The sequence below is a fragment of the Carassius carassius genome, chromosome 40 (assembly GCF_963082965.1).
Source record: "Carassius carassius chromosome 40, fCarCar2.1, whole genome shotgun sequence".
Lineage (NCBI taxonomy): Eukaryota > Metazoa > Chordata > Actinopteri > Cypriniformes > Cyprinidae > Carassius > Carassius carassius.
The window spans coordinates 13,501,575-13,518,195 of NC_081794.1; the positions used below are offsets into that span (position 1 = coordinate 13,501,575).

General features: G+C 34.8%; 1 long non-coding RNA gene across 1 annotated transcript; it reads left to right on the forward strand.

Annotated features, from left to right (window-relative positions):
- Positions 1-15,349: 15,349 nt before the first annotated feature.
- LOC132122643 (uncharacterized) lies at positions 15,350-16,621 on the forward strand. The gene is made up of 2 exons (XR_009426418.1): positions 15,350-15,737; positions 16,518-16,621. It is a non-coding gene; the product is annotated as an uncharacterized LOC132122643 (long non-coding RNA).

Below are 16,621 nucleotides of genomic sequence, written 5' to 3' on the forward strand. Positions count from 1 at the left end.
CATGTATACATAGTTCTAGCAGTTCTACTGCCTTTTACCAGGACGACCTAAAGAATTGGCCTTCCATTTAACGTCTATTTTTTGCCAGTAGTATACACAAAATCACAGAACTGAGCAAAAACGTTTTTTTTTTTTAAAAGCTATATCATATTCCTTAGCAAGTTTACTCGCCTTCGTTTACAGTTTCAAAAAGACGTGTTGTGTCACGTGACGTCGCAGAGTTTAGAACGTTAATTTCAAATGGCGCCACCTGCGGCACTGGAGGTTCAACACAAGCCCAAGCAACCGCACTTTCAGCAGTAATTTCGTACAATTTCGTGATTTTCTTTCAGGTTATTAAAAATGGAGAGTATACTTCACTTAAAGCGTACTCCTGTTCATGCATGAACGTAAAACACTTGTGCTTGAAGAAAAACACTTCAGTTGCTTCTGGCTTCCTTTTTGTTTTACAACAAACACATTGATTTTATTTTTAACTTTTGGATTTTTAAATTTTTTTTTAAGCTCAAGTGGCACGTAAACTACTAAGGCTACTAAGTCATAAAGATATAAAAAGTCACAGCTGTGACATATTAAATCCTCATTATGAGATGAAGTAGAAAATATTAGATTAAATTTAATTATGATTTCATAGTTAGCCAATGTCTTTCAACTAATTTCAACTTACTTTTATGTTAGCCTATAATTTTCATGTCTAATGTTTCTTATAAATAGCCTTCTATCCCACCAATTCACCAGATGTGTTTATAGTTAGTAGGCTATTTTTTATTTATTTATTATTATTGTATTTCTCACAGCTAGGCTAAAATCTATCCAGTAAATAGCATAATATTTCAGCACCGTTCAGTTATGTACTGTATTGTGCATTGTTCGGTATATTGCACATATTGCACACAGTAACACACTCATGTTGCACCTACACACACTCATATGTCTTAAAACTGTACATACAACATTTACTACAAACCTATTGTATTGCAATCTATTGTATTGTATTCTATTCTGTGCAGAATGCTGCAGAAGCCATTAATCACTATAGTGGGTGCATTGCTACTTAGTGTCCTTGAGAGAGCAGTATAACACTTCTGTGTGGAGTGCTGCTGAAGAAGTGTTTATCACAGTTTAAGTGGGGCATGCTTAAAAATAAATAGGAAATGGATTTTAAAGGTCTATTATAAAGAATACAAAATGTACGAGGATGTTTTTATGCATAATCTTTATTTATTTATTTATTTGCGTTTAGAGAAAATAGAGAGAAAAGCATTTTAATATTGCTATCAACATAATTATACAAAAATATTCTGTAGCAAATACACAAAATCTATGCAAACAGATGAATTAGTTGGAAACTCACCATATCAAACAGCTGCAGTTGTTTTCAGGATTCCATGCCTCTAGGACAGATTTATGAATGTGAACTGCTATACGACACTGCTGTTTAAACCCAAACCAGCTCCAAGAGCACATCCACTCTTTAAATGTAAAGGTCTACAGCACTTTAGCTTTCAACATAGACACCTTGACAAGAAAGAGTGAAACTGTGGATTCCTAGTCTCCATCTCTCAAGGTTATGTTCAAAAATCTTAAGTGCATTCTTCTGCCGCTCTGATGCTTTCATTATTTATTTGGCTTGTTTGCTAAAAATGAATAGAAAGCAAAAATCATGTGCAGAGTGTATCTCAGTAAGCCCTTAAATCATCAAGTGCTCCGGTTTCTGGTTTGAAATTAAACGCAAGTTACCTCGAATAACATGAAAGAGCACCACTTGTTCATTCATTGTGTCTGTAACTGAAAGGGGGGGAAAAAATCGAGAGACCTGCTTGTTTTTTGAGGTCACGCTCTGACTAAGCACTTGAGGAGAGGGAGCCCTAATGGTGGAAGTAAGAGAAAGCAGGATGAACCTTCTATTATGCCTGGTTCAAAGTTTAATATGATTCTTTCTCAAACATCACCATGTCAGGAAGGATAAGGTTAGATGGAGATCTAGAAGAAGCAAACAAACACTCGTCCCAAGCAGTATAGTGGAGCATTATATGGATTGGGCATGTCAAGAAGCATATGAGATTAATGGAGGCAGGAAGGCTCAGAGAGCAGCTGGATTTTAGCAGTCTTTTCAAAGGGTGACATTAGGTGCGCTGCTTAAACAGCGTTATGTCAGTGAATCATTAAAACAAGTCAAAATGTTCAGCTCACTGTAAACGGCTCCTGCTCTGCCTCTTTAACCCGTTGAAGGCTGACATATGAAATAACAATCTTTTTTTTCTTTTTTTTTTTCTTAATGGAACACATTATTGAATCTTTCTTCTTCTTTTTTGAGTATTTTTTTGTTTATATTATGAAATAAGAGAATATCTGAGAATGTCTGCTCATATCTGAGAAGGAAAAACAACAAACTGAGCAAAATTATACGATTTGGTGCAAGAGCTGATATTTATATATCCAAAAAAAAAAAAAAATGAAAACAATTTTAATTACTCGTAATGTAAATCTATGTATTCTTTACAACAGTATAGCAGACTACATGCACAAAATGGATCTAAATATCAGTTACTATGTATCTCAAAATAATATGGTATACTTAGCAAGCTTAGTTTTTCGATTAATGTTCTGTAGTTTTTATTATTGCTCCAAACATATACCACCATGATTATGAGATGTACAAATCAACGTTGCTCATAAACCTGATGTATCATATTTGACATTCACATTTGAACATAATAAAAGAAAATGTATATGGATAGTCAAGTACAGATAGTCCAGTTTTCATCTTGAAATATTACTATAACAATACAAAATTTATTTTGTTTACCACAACATAAAAGGGGACATTTTTATAATTAAACTACAAGGCCTTTTACTTTTTTTAAAAAAGTATAAGATTATACTGTAAAAAATGACTGTGAATTTAAAGGTAAAAGACTGTAAAAAAGCTTCAGTAAAACCTGTTAAATGGTTAACAGTAAATTCCCCTACTATATACGGTGAAAAGCTGTACTGGACATTACATGTAATTTAAAGGTAGTATACCATTTTTGCAAGTGAAAAAGACAGTGAATAACCGTAAGTTGACATTCCCAGAATTCCCTGCATTACATTTTTAGTTTGATGTTTTTTTTTTTTTTTGTTAAAATAACTTCTTCTTCGTTTTTTTTCATATCAGTTTTGTATATTAGGGCTGTATATTACACCTATATGTTGTTAAATAAATGTTAATTGCATTATTTCAGTTGTGTGTGTGTTACCATGATGGTGTTTAGTTGTTTGTGTGAATGACACTGTGCACCTTCTATACAGTATATAATATTATTAAAAAACTGCTTGTGATGGGGTTTAGTTCGTCATGTGACTTTCTTATCACCACCTGCATTTGGTGGTTATCAGTGTATTACAAAGGTACAAAACAGATTTCAGTACTTCAACAGGCTGGTATTTTAACATTATATCCGTTGATGAAATTAGGGTATTTAACTGTAAATTTAAGTTAAAACTGTAAAACCTAAATTGTTAAATTCCAGGAACCACAGCTGCCTTTTTTTCACCGTAATGTACTTCTTTTTTTTTTTACAGTGTATAATTGTGTACAACAGGCTTTTCAGTAAGTTTTGATAAATTTAAGGCCTTAGAAATGTACGTCCCTCGTCATCCACTTGAACGCCACTGTCTTGTAAACACTTGTACGACAGTCAGCAAAAGCTACAGATAACAGTTTGTAAAGGTTTAAATATGGACATTTTTTCTTAAATGCATCGATTCACTACAGGTGGCTTTATCAACCTCCAGGTGTCATGTGGAGTACTTTATGGATTTATGCACTTTATTGGACTTCTATTGGACTATTTGATCTCAACAGCTATTCACTGCCATTATAAAGCTTGCAAGAGCCAGGACATTTTTCTATTTAAATATAACTCTGAAAGAAGAAACTCGAGGATGACTTGAAGGTAAGTAAATCATGTGGTAATTTTCATTTTTGTGTATTAATTATCGCTTTAAGAGATTGTTCATTATGTCATCATTTCATGTTGCACCAAACCTGTATGACTTTTTTTTTCTTATGAACATAAAAGACGATATTTTGAAGAATGTTGTTGTTACATTTAATTATAAGGACACATTTTCAAAACATCTTGTTATGCCGAAAAAAAGTCATACAGGTTCGGAAAGACATGAGGGTGAGTATATGATGACAGACTTCATTTTTGGGTTAACATTCACTTTAAGTGTTCAGATGTGTGGTCATATGTTGGAGCAGTGAAGTTTCGGATAGATTGTGAGTTAGTTGAAGGGATATAGTACCTTCAAGGCAAAGCCTACCACAAATTAGATTAAAGTCACCAAGGTACATGACTAACACTGCAGGATATTTGGTTTGCAAACACCAAATGAAGTTACAGTGAGAAAAGTGTAAGCCTGATGAAGTAAACTCAAAAACCACAGAGGGAACATTCTTGTGGGAATTTAAAGCTTCAAGGATACAAAATAAACGGGCTAGTTACATGATAAATGATCTTTCAGTAATGTAAAGTGTCTGGGGAAAATCAAACTTTGCGACTTCACTGCTGTCTCACATTTAAAAACGCACTGCTGTGAGTCACCAGAAAATACATTTTAACAGAACAAATAATAACAGAAAATACTTTGCGGTTGAAAGTGGAAACACATTTCATATTTTACAAAATTACTACAGCTGCTCCATTTGATCAGACAGTTTTTGTGCCAGTGAATTTAAAAAATGGAGCTCTTATTGTTGAAACCAAACTGCAGTGTGGCTAATAAATCTAAAGGTGCTTTAAAAAAATAAATAAAATAAAAAAGCCCCATTTTGCAATTCCCTTTAATCCAAATATATAAATATCATGTGTAATATTCTAACTGAAGCAGAGGATGAAAATCAAGGTTGCCCGGTGTGAGAAAATGTGGTGGCAGATTATCCGCATTAGCATTCTTACTGGATGTTAAAAGAACCAGTAAAAAGGGATTAATGTTCACGTACAATAGATACCTTCTGTAAGTAATTTCTATGCTAAAAAATAAGTTGAAATTGTAATTAAAGAAACAAAAGAGGCATAAACAAGACAAGGTCATATGTGAGGTCACAAAACCCATGGCATTATGTATGAGAAACATTTTTTTTTTTTTTTTGAAGTGAAGCATCTCAATCCATCTAAAATGACTAGGGTTTTCTAGTCTTATTTAGAGAGGTATTTATAGGCCAAGTCATTTTACAATGCCAATGAGGCATCTTAATGATGTAGTGTGTGTCTGCGTCTCTTTGCTAATGTGCCCTCCACCTCACTGCATACTGAAAATGACTTTGTTACAATCCAAATCCACTTAAATAGCTTGCACAGATGGACAGACTGTACAGAAATCTGTCAAAGTCTGTATGAGGGTTGACTGACAAGTGTTGGCTTGTGGAAAGTTTTTGCTTCAAACTTTTGGACCCTTTATTTTTCTTATTGTAAAAGTGGGAAATTTAGGCGCGGGTTGGCTGAATGGGAATGCTCATGGATGGCCTTTACCAGGTTTTAAGCCACCTTTTCATTAACTCTTGACGTGTATAGTTTAGTAGCAAGAATTTAACAATGAGTGACATTCATTTTAAATAAAGCAATGGTCAACATTGTCTGGTTTTGTGCTGCCAACACAAACTGTTTAAAATAAAGCATTAGTATAAATGTTGTTGCAACTCACGGTGGTTTTTCATTCCTGAGTGAAGCAGCATTTTTCAATGAAACAGTTAAGTGAATGATTCAGTCACTCATATTACTCATTAGTCACTAATTTTATCCCTACGCCCGCAAAAAAAAAAAAAAAAAAAAAAACCCATACAAAAATGTCACTGGCTCAGTACATTTTCAAAAGGTGCTTATATGTATAATTTAGCAGTAATAAGGTACAAAGATGTACCTTTTAGCTTTTGCTCCTTGTATTGAGTATTGTGACATTTTTGAATGAATCTAAATGAATTAGTCAGTGATTCTCTCATAAAGACAGCATGAATCAAGTTTAGAATGAATTAGTTGAATGAATAACTCGAATACATTCACTTGCAGAGTTGCTGCCACCTTCTGCCGTGTAGATGTAACCTGCAGAAAAACTCACAGAAAAATACCCCATCGCAGATTCAGACGGACTGATTTATTTGAAATTAAATTAAACCCTGTCTACTTTTCTGATTGGTCTAGTATTCCGGAATTAACTGTTGAATAAAGGATAGTTTACACTTCAATATAGCAGCTAAGATAAAGCCAGTTTTGGCTGTTCGGCAGGTGGTTATTATCAGTGGTTTATATGTCAGGCTGTTGATGCCCTGTGATTTACTCAGTGTAGGAGTTCATTCTGCTGTGTGAAGAAAACCAACCTGCTAAATGTCAAATGTCCTCCTGTTCCAAGACTGAATTCATCTGCATGCTATGCTGCCTGTCCATGTGAGAATCAACCGGGCTGGGCAAGAAAAACTGTGCTTTACAAACTGACCAATGCCCTATTTCTATAAGAAACCTGAATTTCTATAACAGAAACCTGTGTATCTCTTTACAGCTGACTTACTGTGACATATCCAAATTATCAATGTAAGAACAGAGGCCATTACTACGGTGTAGTCACTGACCTGGACAAATCGTATTATGTTGTACATCCTTGAGTACTGCATGCTATTTTAGAGTGACATGCTGATTACTTGCCCTCGGGCTTGAGATCAGAACAAAAAGCACAGGAAGATGCTTTCAATATATAAGAGCTGCTTCAGGAAGAAGCTGGAGAGAAATAAGGTAACATGACAAGGGACATCTTATGTCTAGGTTCACTGAGTCAGGTCTGTGCAGTGAGCTGCTAGCAATGGTAAAGATTGTTTTGTGTAATGGAGGAAAAATTGGTGTGGTATTTTTTCTGTCAATGATTCGTTTAGTGATTTTTTGTTTTGTTTACCATTTGATGCTGTCACTTTAGTTATCTTGACTGAAGTTAAATATCATTATAAATATCAAAATTCCTTGAACCATACCAGTTGAATTTTTTTTTTTGTATCACTGATTCATAACTGTATTTATTTTTGCCATTTGAGGTTGTCACTCGAATGATCTTTATTGTACTTGTGCCATTAACATATCACTACAAAAAATTTCTGCTTTTTAAACAAAATAAGTTAAATGTTTTTATTTCCAGTATTTTCTTTATAGTCTTGAGTCTGATTCAAACAGCTGACTGTGAATCTTTTTGACTATCTGATTAAAAACACACAAGCACAAGGTTTTTCTAACTGTTGTCAGTGGCAACTATAGATTTTAAATGATTCCTGCTAATTTATTTTTTGCCATTTGTGTGAATTTTATTTGCAGTCTGGAGCCCTGAATTTATAACCCAAAGATCTTTAAATGAAAAGCTAAATTGTAAAAACAGAAACAAAGCATTACATTTTTCAATTTTACTGTAATTTGAATTATAATACAAAAATATGACTATATATAAAATTCTAAATCTAATTTAAAGAGATAGTTCACCCAAAAATGAAAATTAGTCTATATTTTACTCACCCTCAGGTTATCCATAGGCATATCAGACATTCCTCTTTCAGACAAACACAATCGCAGTTATATAAAAATTGTCCTGGCTCTTTCAAGCTGTATAATGGCAGTGAATGGTGCCCCTGTTTTTGAAGCAGAAAAAAGTGCATCCATCCATCATAAAACTACTCCACATGGCTCAAGGGTGTTAATAACGGCTTTCTGAAGTGAAATGATGCATAAGTGTTTGAAAAATATAGATTTAAAACATTGACTGTATAAACTGTAATCTCCAGCTTCCGGTCTCTCAAGCAGGCGTGTCCACGACAAGGCGTTGGAGCGTATGATGTAGGCGTAGCGGAAGATGCTCCAGGGAGAAGAGTGTAGTCTCGTGAGAACCAATTTTTTTTTACAGCATAGGATAGACATGTGAACTACAGTACATCTGTAGTTTGTGACGCCACTGCTGCAGCCTTCTCCATTTTGCAGAGTTCCTGGTCGGAGTTCCCACTCTCTTCCCGAAGCTTACGTTGCGTCTTCCTCTGTGCTCAAATGCCTTGTTGTGAATAAGCCTGCTTGAGTGACTGGAAACTGGAGATTACAGTGTAAAAAAAATTAAAATCTATATTTTTCTTACACTAATGCATTGTTTCGCTTCAGAAGGCCTTTATTAACACCCCAGAGCCGTGTAAGGGAAACAGGTCAATTTAGCTCAAAGGGAATCATTTAAGATTTTCAAGGGAATTTGGACAGAATCACTGTTTTACGGCTGATCACTGAGACAGCGATTCATTGAACAAGCCTTATAACACCAACTCTGCAATGGATATTAATATCCAAAGAATAGTGAAAACGCTATTAATTAGCACAGTAACAGGATACTTCTCCTTTCAATATGAATAAGGCTTTATTAGATAAATCTAAGACATATAAACTAATCTAACACATAAGCACACGCACTCACACATTCACAGAAGTTGCAGGAAGATAGAAAGTTAGGAAAGAATGAGTTTAAGAGAATGAAAATGTGAAATCCCAAGTTAACAGCAATATGTGAAATTGCATAGACATGAACAACCATCGATCACTTAATTAACCCTCGCATTGAGTTACTCAATGAGGTTAAAATTATATTAGATGGGCTAACCCAGTTCAGTCTGAGTCTGGGGGTAAGTTAGTTGCATTGCCTGTGTAAAGGGTGTTCCCTTTGTTATCATCGAAAAGGGGGTTTCCCGAGGTTGCTGGTTGGCTGGAAGTTCAGGAGTCGTTGAAGTGACATCTTGGAAAGCCTGTGATTGTGAGTTGTCTGAAGATGTGGAGTTCTGGGCTGGTTGTAGTTTTAGGCGGGTACTCAAGGTCAGACTCTGAGACATGGCGTTACAAAACCTAACTCAGAACACAAAACTCTCAACGGAAAAGAAAAGAAACTAAAGTAAAAGAACAGAACAGAACTTAAGTTTGATGAGACTAGGTGGTGTTTCTTCTCATCGTGGCTTAGTAGCAGCAGGTGTGCAGGCCGAAGCACGCTGGAACAGTGCTTAAAGTATGCAAAATGTAATGACAAAAAGCATGGCCAAGACCATAAAGCTAAGAGCTAAAACTAAAAGCCAAACTAAAAGCATGTGATGGTCATGCTGTGCATCTTTTTGACCATCAATCTTGATTACTTGCCTCAAATTTGACAATCTCCTTTCAAAATTGGAACTGTCAATAATTTTTCTTTTGTTGTAATGTTGAAAGCTGTTCAAGCTGCTAGTTAGTGGGCTTGTTTCCGGCTTGTGGTGGTGGGATTTGATTTACAACATCCTGTCTTGAGCCTTTCTGTGGAATTCGGTTCCTCATGTTTCAACCCTGCTTCCGATTGAATCTCTAATTGTCTCATTCGGGTCTGATACCCTACAGTTGTATGGAGTAGTTTTATGATAGATGGTTGTACTTTTTTGGGCTTCAAAAACAGGGGCACAATTCACTGCCATTATACAGCTTGAAAGAGCCAGGACATTTTTAAATATAACTGTGATTGTGTTCATCTGAAAGAAGAATTTCAGATACGCCTAGGATACCCTGAGGTTGAGTAAATCATGTTTTGTTTTTTGTTTTTTGGTGAATTATCCCTTTAATTCTATTAAACCTTGAAATAATCAAAGTTATAAGATTCTGAAAAAAATTAATAAATAAGCATAATATAAAAAGTATCAGAAATGTTTTAGATTCTATGCTTACTGTATTACTTAGTCATTAATCAAAGAAGTAAAATTGGTAACAATCTCCAGTACAATAAGTTATCATTTGTTAACATTATTAATCACATTAAATAAAAAATAACAATTACCAATATTTCTACAGCATTTAGTAGTCTTGGTTCATGTTAATTTCAACATTTACAAATATTTTTTTAGCAAAAGCTGAACTAACATGCACAATGAACAAGTACATTTTAAACATTAATAAAGGTTAATAAATGTTATGAAATTGTATTGCTCACTGCTAGTGCATGTTAGTTAACAAATGGGACCTTACCGTAAAGTGTAAATTTGCAACACTGATCATGTTGTGACCTCCTCTTTTCAGAACTTTAAGTCAATCAGATTTCCATGCAGCTTTAGTGCAACCACCATTAAAGTGTTAGTTCACCCAAAAATTTTATGTTTATCTGCTTACCCCCAGGGCTTTCAAGATGTAGGTGACTTTGTTTCTTTAGTAGAACACAAATCAAGATTTTATTTCAAGCCGTTGCAGCCTATCAGTCTTATAATGTAAGTGATTGGGAATCACAGCTAAAACATTCAATAAAAAAAAAAAAAAAAAAATACATACACAAACAATTCCAAAATAAACCCTGTAGCTTGTGATGATACATTAATGTGTAAAGACACAAAACGATCGGTCTATGCAAGAAACTGAACAGTATTTATTTACATTTTTACTGCTTATTCACACAATGTCCAAACTGGTAGAAGTCTCCTGAGCACGTCCTCCTGTGCGCATTCTCAAGCAGGCGTGTGAGGAGGTGTCTTCTTCTTTTTCTTGCTTTATGGTGGATCGTAGACTAATAAGTGCATTACCTCCACATATCTCTCTCAAATAGACCATTGACACTATGGGCCCTGGAGCAATGCGACGCAAGGCGCAGCGCAAGTGTGTTTGCTAGTTTCAGTCCGGCGCCGTTTGCATTTTCTCGTACAGCACCACGTCATTTAATTAACAAGTGCATTTGCGCTCATTTGTGCATATGCTATTATATAATGCTATTTTAAGGAGCTGAAAATAGACTGTGCCATAGACCAACTCAAACCTGGTCTAAAGTCTGGCACAGTGTTTTTGCTTTGTTATTTAAAGAGCGTGATAGCATAGGTGGGTCCACAATGCGCGTACACGCTGCTTATTAAACACAGGGACACACAGCAGCACACAAACATCCCAAATATTAAAAATTAAAGGATTGCAATGCATTAGAATTTTATTGTAGTCTAATTAAATATATATATATATATATATATATATATATATATAAATGCCTACATGTCATAATGGATAGTCATCACAGAGTTAGGCTATCTATTTGCTCGGACACGAGCAGCTCCGTTTCATCTCGGAGACACGTTCTGTCTTTGCGCTTGCCAAATTCCGCTGTGTAAATAGCAAATCCGTCATGGCACAAGTGCATGTGGCTCTTAAAGGGAATGGAAGATGACACTCTGATTGGTTTATTGCACGTTACGCCCAAAAAACACCCATTACTCATTAAGAGACTCAGTCACTCAAAGTCACCTACATCTTGGATGCCCTGGGGTTACTATCCCTTTAAAGCAAAAGGGGCACAAATCAAATACTGGAACATTCTGACAATCCTGTTCATTTTTCAGTTTTACTTTCCACTCAATGCCGATTACATAATTTATAATGAAAACTTTTGAACCACTCTGAATGACCATAGCATTAGACATTACACATAAATATTACATGGAAAGCAGGGGCGGCACCGGCCCCCCCTGAAATTTGATTGGCCACCCCAGGTGCCCTCCCTATAAGATGTCTTGTGATTGGTTCATTTTATGGCCAATCATTTTAAAGACTCTACTGAAGTTCGCGATTCAAAGAAGTGCAGCCGCAGCGTCGTCAGAGAAACAACGCTCGTCGCGGACTTGGACTTTTACTTTATCAAGCAGGGGCGGACTGGCCATCTGTGTGATCTGGAGAATCACAGAACGGCCGGGCCGGCCCATCACCCACCACGCACGCAGTCATTACCTCATTCAGACTATAAGTCGCATCAGTCCAAAAATACGTCATGACGAGGAAAAAAACATATAAATCGCACTGGACTGTAAGTCACATTTATTTACAAGCAAGAACCAAGAGAAAACTTTACCGTCTACATCTGCGAGAGGGCGCTCTATGTTTTCTCTTGTTTTCTCTTGGTTCATTTCTCTCGGTTCATGTCAAATTAATTTTGATAAACAAGTCGCACCTGACTATAAGTCGCAGGACCAGCCAAACTATGAAAAAAAGTGCGATTTATAGTCCGGAAAATACAGTAGCTATGGAACATGAGAGGAGATAGAGTTACTTGCTAGGGATGATGTTAGGAAGTGATATTCAGGTTGCTACATTTTTAATGATTACAGTAGTTAGAACAGCTAAACCTTAACATTTTAGCTGTAAAATGCCACATGCTAATATTAAGAAATATTTTGTGCTTTTACTTTTAAAATGTTGGTAATGTTACAGTTAATGCTTACAAACTTTGAAGATTTTGAATACAGAAGTTACATTTGTAATGGTATATTTTCATTTAGATGTGGTATTATTATTTGTGCAGTACGATTAATTACTGCATAAATTAATTAAGATTATTAAGTAATACATTCATTTTAAGACAGCATGGAATAGATTGTATAAAATGCTGTTATAACAGCATATTATGTAATCTATTCCATGCTATCTTGGAATAAAATCTTTTTTTTATCCATTTCATCATTTGTTTATTCAGGTTGAGTTTAGACCAAGAGCAGAGAAAGACACTCACTCCAGCTCAACTTTAAATTACTTTTAAGCGCCCCAAGTCAGAAAGTCACATCCTAGAGTTTTTTTTTTTTTTGTCAAACCACCCTCAGAAGAAGACAAAATACCTGACAGTACTGAGAGTGTTTAAATCAACAGTACACAAAGATTGGGCAGACAGACTGTTGTCGAGTTTCCACGTGCCGATTGCTTTGGGATGGGATTAGTCAAAGTCCAGGGCCGTTTTTTATTCCCAGTCCGTCCCTGTTATCAAGTGTGGGAAGTCGAGACACTAGTGATGGGAAGTTCGGATCATTATACCGACTCGGACATTTGAGTCGCGTTCAGCAAAATAAACAAATCTTTTTTCGATTCATTTTGTTCATTTTAGCAAAATGTAATTAAAATGTTACGTGTTACTTCCCCAACACATCTAGTACTTACGCAAACGTTGATCACACTACAAACAATACAAAACTAAAATGCTATAAAGATACAGAAAAGATTAATTAATTATTTACCTGGGTCTTCAGTCTGTGATTAACTCACCTCTTGTCTGAAAAGTCTTCGGGTTCAAATCATTCCTTAATCACGTGACAGCCCCATACGCTATTTCTGACATTTCTGTCACTGTGTTTTTGTAACTGTTTCTTGAGGATCTGTGGTGTGTTATTATTTTATAAATAAATAAAACCTTGTTATAAATAAAATATTGATTAATTTGTCTTTTTGACTGTCTATCAGTAAATAAACACTAGGCTATATAATAATCCAAGTATTTATAGTCTAGTTAAATTTTTAATCCAATTTTGAGTTTGCTGGTATAATAATTGCTTAAATTGGTCTAATATATGTATAAGATGCTTGCTCAAAAAGGACATAATGAAATAAATTAAAAGCAATAAACATTTTGAATCCTAAACAAGTCCTAACACTACAGTTCTATAGTCTAATCTGAAGGGTGAATTCAAAAGACATAAATCATACAACAAGGTAATTTTTGAAGATTAGAATCCACTGTAAAAAAAAAAAAAAAAAAAAAATTTCAAAGTGATGTCGCCGTCATAGAGCCGACTCGTTCTTCCCTAGTCACATTAAAGATTTGAATCGTTCAAGAACGACACATCACAAAACACCAAACAAAGAGCTGGTAGGTAACCTTTATGTATGGTTTAATATTTTTGTATCGTTTACTCAGATTTTTTTTATTTATACTTTATTTTCTCAGTTTTTACCCCGTCAGGCTCTGCTCACGTTGGTCGTGGTTGATTTCAATCAAATGTTCAGTCAACGTTTAATAAAACACAATAAACGTAAAATACGCTGGGCGCTATCAAACAATAAACAGTCATGGTGATTTGCATATTTTGTATCAGTTTAATTTGTGACAGTGACCACATAGCAAGATTGCACCAAATGCCAATATGCACAGAATTTTCCATAATAATAATTGTATGGTCACTTGTTAATGCATGAGACTAATCAGTTAAATTGTGAGGCCTAATTTAGTCATTTACACCTGAAATGACATGGATGCATTTTTTTTTTTTTTTTGAGATTGAGAATAACAGACACACATAAGTGTTTCTTTTGAAGGCAGGGAAGAGAGCAGTGCCAAGCCATGAAGTAAAGATATAGGGAGTTTCTTTCAAAAAAAAAAATGAAAAAAAAAAATAATAATTCTCAAATGTAACTTAATTAATAAATTAAAACTATATTAATAAAAAATGTGCTTTATTACTGCATTTGTTTACAAGTAACTTTATTCAAGTTAAAAAAAATAAAATAAAAAATCAATAGGATTTACGTAATATACTGTAGAATTTAGCTTTTTTTTTTTTTTTGGTCACTGGTGGCCACCCCATTCGGAGGTAGTGCCCCAGCATGGCCCCCCCACTGAAAACGCTCTAGACATGCCCCTGATGGAAAGATACAGAGAAAACCGAAAATATCCAGTTTAATTTTAGCATCTACAGTATGACACTGTTGAGGAATCTATGAAGTCACAGACTGCATTAAGACAAGAGCTTGGTCATTGTAAGTTGTCTTTCTTCCTGCATGCACGCTGCCTAATTTGCTCAGTCACACCTGGCTGTTTTCTGGAGCATCTAAGTGTGAGGTGATGTCAGCAATTATGCTTTTGGTGATCCACCCACAGAACAAGTGACTCGATGTCCCGGTCACCGCAGCCACGTCTTTCAATAGTTACCATGGAGATTCCCTCTTTCCTCCTCTCATAGATGGAACAGAGTAATGAGCAGAGAGGAGCAAGGAGTGAACTCATCAAACTGTCATCCAAAATGTTCAGCACTATTAAACTATCATTGTACCCTAGCCTCTCCTCACTCCATTAGCATGATGAGGTGATTTAACTTCAGTGTTTAAGGATTTCTTAGATGCATTTGCATGATTAAAGTATGGAGACAAATGATGTGAGTATCAAAGATCAATAGAGGCACTGGTTCCAATTTTTAATGCTTGCTAATGCATTCAGAACGTAAGTCTCTATTCATTCCTGTAAAAAACACACCTAAAAACTCTAAATGTACAAACAATGGCTCAGGTTCCAGGGGCGATTCTAGGATTTTTTCAACTGGGGGGCACAAGAGGGACCACGATTAATACAAAGGGGCCAATCTTGTGTTGTTTGAACTGTATATCCAAACCATTTCAAGAGTTCACTAACCTTTAAAATCAGTAATAAACAGTGATACCCTATTATATTTTAATAGCAGTTATTCACTGCTCTAAATCAAAACAATCAAATACTATTTGTATTAACTTTTCACTTTACAAAAGTGAAAGAAAAACTGTAATAAATAAAAGAATCCAATGTATGAACCGTGTACAACTCACAAATAATAATAATAATATAATTTATTTATAATAGCCTTATATAATATATATATAAAATAGCCTTCTTTATATAAATGCAGAATAACATTAATAATTCATAGAAATAAATACACAATTAATTAATTAATATAACTAATATAAATTTAATATAATAAATTGTTTTTGTTTATTATCCACATCCCATTCAATTTGCATAGCAGCAGTCACAGTAAATTTGCATTGATGAATAAACAAAATCTACTTATGTCAAGGCTAATTAATCTTGAGCATATTGATTTAAAAATATCATATATCCATACTTTGTTAGATAGCTACTTGTTCAAAAAGGTAGCTTTAGTTTAACATGTAAAATATGTGGATCCTATAGAAACAGTTTAGAATAGCTTAATTAGTCCAGTGTTATTTTAGTATTAGTTATTTATTTTGCTATTTAATCATGCATTAAATATTTATGTATGATATATGCGGAGATATGATGAACATACAGTATGATAAAGCCAGGTGCTAAATTATTTTTTTCATTTTGATTACACACAAGATGAAAAAAGATGTTCAGAGGGATTTCAGCATATTTTCTGCATATTTTTTTACTTTTTATTAAAATGTCTCATTAATCAGGCTAGTAATGATTTATTAACAAATCCCTCTGGAGATATCTTCAGAATACAGAATATAAGTGTATAACTGGAGAGTTTGGTGCACATAGCTGCAACATAGGCTAAGATGTTTGTCCTGAAGAATGACAAAAAACTCATTTTGAGAAAACAGCATTTAAAGATTTGTAATGTAAAAGCTAATTTTTTTTTTAGTGGAAACAACTATTTACAGACACAATATCTTGTCAAATCCTTAGCAATCAACAATACAAACCAACTAAAACACATCAAAACCTATAACTCAGCATTTATGGTCATCAACTAAACAGAAAATCAGTCAAAAACACTGTGGAAATGTCAAAGCATGTCACGTGATGCGTCTGAACGAATCACGTTGTCGGAAATTGGCATCAGCCAATGAGATTCACTTTTAGTGTTAAATGCCCCATTGTACTTTCACAATTGGTTGCTGATGGAAAGGAAATGACCATATTTGGATCCGAGAACAATGTACGGGAGAGAGAGCTAGAGAGAGAGCTTTCCAGGGTGCAGACAGCAATCGCGGAGCACCATGGTGATTTAGAACGCCAACTGAATTTATGAGAAATCTACAGACGCAAATAGACTAAAGGTGTAGTAAAATAAAGACCTATATGTGTA